Here is a 6428-nt window from a genome sequence, read left to right on the forward strand (position 1 = left end):
ACTTGCCCATGCCGGGCGCATCGCGGCACGAAAGCGAGGCTAAACCTCGTTTTCACTACAGGAACCGCCGGCAGGCGGATCGCCGGCCAACCCAAAGGCCATCCTAAGGCCTGTTGTGTGCCTGTTTGGAGCCTCAGGAGCCAGGGGCCACAAACTCTGCCCGTGCTGCTCCAGGTAAGCCACCTGCTGCATAGAAAGTCTAATTTTACAGAATATTACTTACGCTCTCGCCTAACCTAACTTGTTGCCACCTCACACGTTCGCATATATCTCTGCTGCCCCTGCCCATGAACGTGCCACCTGGCTACACCCTAGAACACTTTACACTGTGCCCAGCAAATTGCGTTGCACTGCTGCTGATCGCCCATCTGTGCCTCTTCGCATCTAGATGTCTCTGAACTGTACCTACCCTCTTGTTAACTTAATCTAGGTACCCATGATCCTATGCAGTTGAGCCCTTTGGTCGCTAACGGATTACTTGAACTGTGTTGTGCCTTATGGTTGCCAACGGACCACTTGAACTGTGTTGTGCCTTATGGTCGCTAACGGACCACTTGAACAGTGTTGTGCCTTATGGTCGCTAACGGATTACTTGAACTGTGTTGTGCCTTATGGTCGCTAACGGACCACTTGAACTGTGTTGTGCCTTATGGTCGCTAACGGACCACTTGAGCTGTGTTGTGCCTTATGGTCGCTAACGGACCACTTGAACTGTGTTGTGCCTTATGGTCGCTAACGGACCACTTGAACTGTGTTGTGCCTTATGGTCGCTAACGGACCACTTGAACTGTGTTGTGCCTTATGGTCGCTAACGGACCACTTGAACAGTGTTGTGCCTTATGGTCGCTAACGGACCACTTGAACTATGTTGTGCCTTATGGTCGCTAACGGACCACTTGCTTGCGCATGCCATTTTTCAACCTAAATGTGATTACTGTTCTTAGGTGAACCCCTTGCCTACTTGCATCTACTTGCACATGCCATTCTTAGCCTGAGTTGCGAATTCAGGTAAACCCCCTGCCTAACTACACATGCCAAACCGTACAATGTACCTCAGCAAGAGCCAAACAACCACCCTACTGTATCTCCTCATACATATATTACACCTTACCACCTTCATTGCCACCATAACCATGTACCCTGCAGAAAATGCACCCTGTCCAACCCTAGAAAGAAAGACTAGACTACGAGCCAGACTACCCCGTCTCTACGAGCCCATCTACCACAACAAGAGACCCACCCTGCAACACACCAAAATCCACCCGAGCCACATCACACCCTGCTACAACTCCACCCTACCCAAACTTATCCCTATAACAATCCAGGATACACCCAACACTACCACTATATCCGGAGCGTTGATCAACGCCAGATCAATAATGGCCCACGCCACAGAAATAGCAGACACCTTATCCTCAAACAACCTCGACCTCCTAGCTATCACTGAATCATGGCTGCACGAAGCAGCAGGCCCAGCACTCTCAATAGCCATTCCAGAAAATTACCAAATAATCAGAATGGACAGGCCCAACAACAGAGGAGGCGGCCTAGCCATCATAGCTAAAACAAACCTCGAGCTAAGACCACTGCCTCAAGCACCTCTCAAATCCTGCGAACTCCTAGCAGCCAAACTACCCATCTCCAACTGTCGCACCTTAACCATCCTCCTAATATATAGGCCACCCGGCCCCATTGGCTCATTCGAAGCAGACCTATCCAGCCTCCTAGCCAACAACATAAAAGACACCACCCAAATATTATTGCTAGGCGACTTGAATCTAGGACTAAACGACCCTGACGACAAATCAGCACAAGCCATAGCCAACATGCTAGATGAACACGGCCTAATCCAAAGAGTGCTCACCCCCACCCATAATAAAGGTAGGACCTTGGACTGGATCGCCACTCTAAACTGCGACACCGTCATTACCAAAACCACTCCCCAGCACTGGACAGACCATTACCTCATTGACTTCACCTTATCTCTCAATAAAAAAGTCATCAAAGGAAAAATCATGGCACCACCACTACCCACTAGAGCAAAAAAAAACATAACCCCTGACAACCTCCTACCACTACTACTGCCAACCCTCAATGCTCTCCCCGATAATCTAAAACCAGAACTCCTAGTAGAAAACTATAACAATACCATAAAAAAAGGACTAGACATCATTGCCCCTCTAAAACTGCAAAAAAGCAAACAGCAAGCCCACCTGAACACCTGGTTCACCCCACATCTGAAAGAACTTAGACTGCACAAAAGGAAACTTGAAAGCCAATGGCGCAACTCCCCCACAGAAGAGAACAAATCACAACTCAAACTTTGTGCAAACAACTACAAAAAAGAAATCCTACTCACCAAAAAGAAACTATTCAATGAAAGAATCGAAAAATCGAGCTCCAACACCAGAGAACTATTTGCTATATTAAGGGAACTAGAATCCCCTATACCCCCACCAGACAATATAATTAAGGATAAAGTATGGTGCACCAGCGTCCAAAACGCACTAACTAATAAAATCAAAAGTCTCCAAACCAAAATCGCTCTGAAAAAAGACTCTCTCACCACCAATGAAACATCTCCCAGCAACCACGATAAAACAGCCAACCGCCCAGGCCATAATCTCTTCAGATTTACCAAAATATCTATCCCAGAAACAGAAAAAATTATAGCCTCACTTAAACCATCTAACTGCAAAGGCGACAACTGCCCTCCCCAGATAATCAAGGATGCTGCTAGGGATCTAGCCCCCTTTATAACCAAGCTGATCAACGCATCTTTCTCCTCCAACACCATACCAAGCAACCTCAAAGAATCTTGGGTCCTGCCTCTCCTCAAGAAGCAAACCCTAGACCCCGCTATCCCCACCAATTACAGGCCCATCACCACGGTGCCATTCCTGTTAAAGATAATAGATAGAGTAGCATACCTGCAGATTCAGCAATATCTTGAAACTCACAAACTACTAGGCACCCACCAATCAGGCTTCAGACCGAAGCACGGCACCAAGACAGCCTTAATCGATCTTAAAACCCAGATCAATGAGATTAACGACAAAGGGAACACTGCCATGTTACTACTCCTCGATCTGTCGGCAGCATTTGACCTGGTGGATCACGCAGTCCTGTGCGAACACCTGGCCTCAGCAGCCCACTTCTCGAAAGAGGCTATAGCCTGGATCCAATCATTCCTGGACAACCGAACTATGAGGGTCTTCTCCACCCTAGCCTCAGCAGACCCCATTAAAATAACCTGTGGGGTGCCCCAAGGCTCCTGCGTCTCTCCCACCCTCTACAACATCTTTACCAAGCCCCTATTTGACAAGCTGGACAGACTGGGTGTCTCATATACCAATTATGCAGATGACACCCAGATCCTCATACCCCTTTCAGGCAACTACGCTTCAGATACGGCCTTGGTAAACAAAATATATCTCATCATTCAGGCATGGATGGCCACACACGGTCTATGTCTAAATGATGAGAAAACCGAAATCCTGCTCCTCGGATCCAATACCAATCTCAAAAAACTCAGTTCTAACTACAAGGCCTTCAACATTGATGGCAATACCATCACAGTGGCCAAAACAGTGAAAACACTAGGCTTTCACCTTGATGCAACCATGTCACTAAAAAAACAAGTCAACTCACTAGCATCCTCCACCGCCTACACATGCAAGCTAATTAGGGCAAGTAGAGCCTTCCTCACCCAAGCTAGCTGCATCATCATAGCCAACGCCCTAATACTATCCAGACTGGACTATTGCAACGCCATGTACCTAGGAGCCAACAAATGCATAACCAACAAACTACAGACACTACAAAACAACGCTCTCAGAACAGCCCTCAACCTACCCTCTAAGGAACACATCTCCAACAAAAGAAGAGAACACAAATGGCTTAAAATCCATGACCGCATCTCCCTCAAAACGGCATCACTCACCCACAAATGCTTAAACAACACAGCCCCCCCCTATCTCGCATCCAGAATAAAGAAAAAAACGTCCTCCCGCCCCACCAGATCGATCAATTCCTACTGCCTGCAAGTACCCAATTTCAGACAAAAGAAAACCGGCGGCAGCAGCTTCCCTGTCCTGGCAGCCCAACACTGGAACGCCCTCCCACTCCACATTAGGACTGACCAATCCTACTTTAGCTTCAGGCGAAACACCCTCACTTGGCTGCGGGCCAATGATCCTCACGACTAACCCTGCCATCTAATCTGATCATGCCAGTGCTATAACCTGACTACCATGTACAGCCTTAAATTTGTAAATATGTAAATGCAACCGAACTGCCCCTATGCACAGTATTAATATGTAAACCTGTAAGCTTTCGCTCAATTATATGTATATATGCACATCCCACACAATGTAACTGTAAATGCAATGCTCTTTCTCTCATGCCTATCTTATTCTGTAACCAAGTTTTTATGCAATCCTATCTTCCTGACCTCTGTTGCGCCCTGTTACCCCTGGGTTTTGCGCGCTATACTAAATAAATAAATAAATAAACAAACAAATAAACAAACAAACCTTGATAGTAGATGTGTCTGTCGTGCATCTGGGTAGGAACACAGATTGGTAGGACTGACGGAGATTGTTTTGCTATGTGCTGGTGGAGCTGTGTGGCAAAAGCTTTCTTATGGATCTTACCTAGGAAGGGAAGATGGGTGACGGGGAAGCATTTGCTGAGGTCATTGGGGTGCAGTGTTGGGTTCTTGAGAATCTGGAGGATTTGTTCCATCTTGAAGGTCAAGGGGAAGGTGCCTTGAGCGAAGGAGCTTTTCATAATTGCTAGTGAAGCCAGGAGTGCTTCAGATGGAAGGGTCTTGAATATGGACAAAGTGAGGATGTCGTCCACATACAACGTGGCCTTGGGAGATGCTAGGGTGGAAATCAGGTTTTGCATGGTGACTGTACTGTATTGAAACTTGTCCAGGTAGTGGTGGTTTTGTTAGATAGGATATGTGATGTGCTGTCAGTTGTGGTATTGGTATGTGCTTGCAGCTCATACTGATTTTGTTGAGGAAAAAAGAGTTGATGGCAGTGGATTTTTCAATTGAGTGTGGTATAAGTGGGTCAGGTAGGGGGTTGATGCAATGCTTGAAGACTTTGAAGAGGGCGTTTCTTTCATTCTTGGTATGGTGTTCTAGTATTAGTTGGCCTTGGTGGTGTTAATTATTCGTATGTGTGTCATGCAGAGCTCCTTGAGCAGGGTGAGGTTAGATGTGCTGTGGCATTGTCACCAAGTCTTTTCTTGTTTTATGATGGTTATTTTGCTGAGTTTGAATTACTGAGTCTATCAGGGTCTGAAAGGATTAGACTTGATGATGCATTGCTTCAACAGGGAATGGCGGCTAAAGTTGTTTACCAGGTTGGTGTGGAGTTCTTGGAGTAACAAGTTGCAGTGCTTGTTCATCTGAGGTAGATAGGCCCATGTGAGGTGATAGTTTCAATGATTAGGATGGCGCCAAAGATGTGTGAGGTGAGATCAGTGATGTCTGCTGCATGATTGATTGCCAAGTGGGCATTGGCCTGCATCAGTTTTTGTGTAGTGGTGGATGACCGAGTGCCAATAGGTCTATGGTGACGCAGGTGAGATTGCTGTAATGTGATGTCCAAGAGGCTGCTGATGGGCAGCGTGGTTGGCAATGAGCAAGGTCGGATTGGCCCATCGGCCACTCGGCCCATGGCCAGGCCGAAATCAGTGCATGTGGGCCGGTTTCTTTCTGCCCATGCCTGGGCGGGGGGAAGAAAAAAAAAAGCACCCGCAACAGCATGGAATAGGGGGGGCGAAGCAGCTCATTGACACCCTGAGCACTCGTCTGGCTCTACCCACCTACGTGGAAACAGCAGGACAGGACAGCAGGCCTTCTTGGGTGGCTGGCCTGCATTTAGCCCACGCCATCTTGAGGAGCCGGAGCAGCCCGCCACGTTGTCGTCTGGTTATCCTTCCTCTCCTCTGCTCCGGGGACACTGCAAAGGGCCAATGCATCAGACTCAGCACGCACACATTCAAATCTGCGAAGACTCTTCCATAGCCTGCTGCTGGGTCTGCCATCGTCTGGAGCCTGCTGCTGGATCTGCCATCATCTGGAGCCTGCTGCTGGAGCTGCCATCGTCTGGATTCTGGAGGCGCCATCCTCGCCGATGCCATCACCGTCACTACTGGTAAGTGATAAGCACTTTTCGTTTAATTCAGTTTTACTGTTCTGTTCCTATGCTTTTATTTAAAAAGAAACCACACCAGAATGGTTTCATTTAAAATAAAAGTGTAGGAAGAAGTTGAAACTGAACGTTTCCCTAAGCAGCAGGCACATGTGTTTTGGAGTTTGTATTGTGCGTGAGAGGGGGGTAATGGGATTTGTGGGAAGCGATGCAGACCAGTAGGGAACATAGTTCCACTACTTCTTTTTGTACACTTCG

Source organism: Ambystoma mexicanum, chromosome 11 (genome assembly GCF_040938575.1).
Source record: "Ambystoma mexicanum isolate Mex_15411 chromosome 11, UKY_AmexF1_1, whole genome shotgun sequence".
NCBI classification, from domain to species: Eukaryota; Metazoa; Chordata; class Amphibia; order Caudata; family Ambystomatidae; genus Ambystoma; species Ambystoma mexicanum.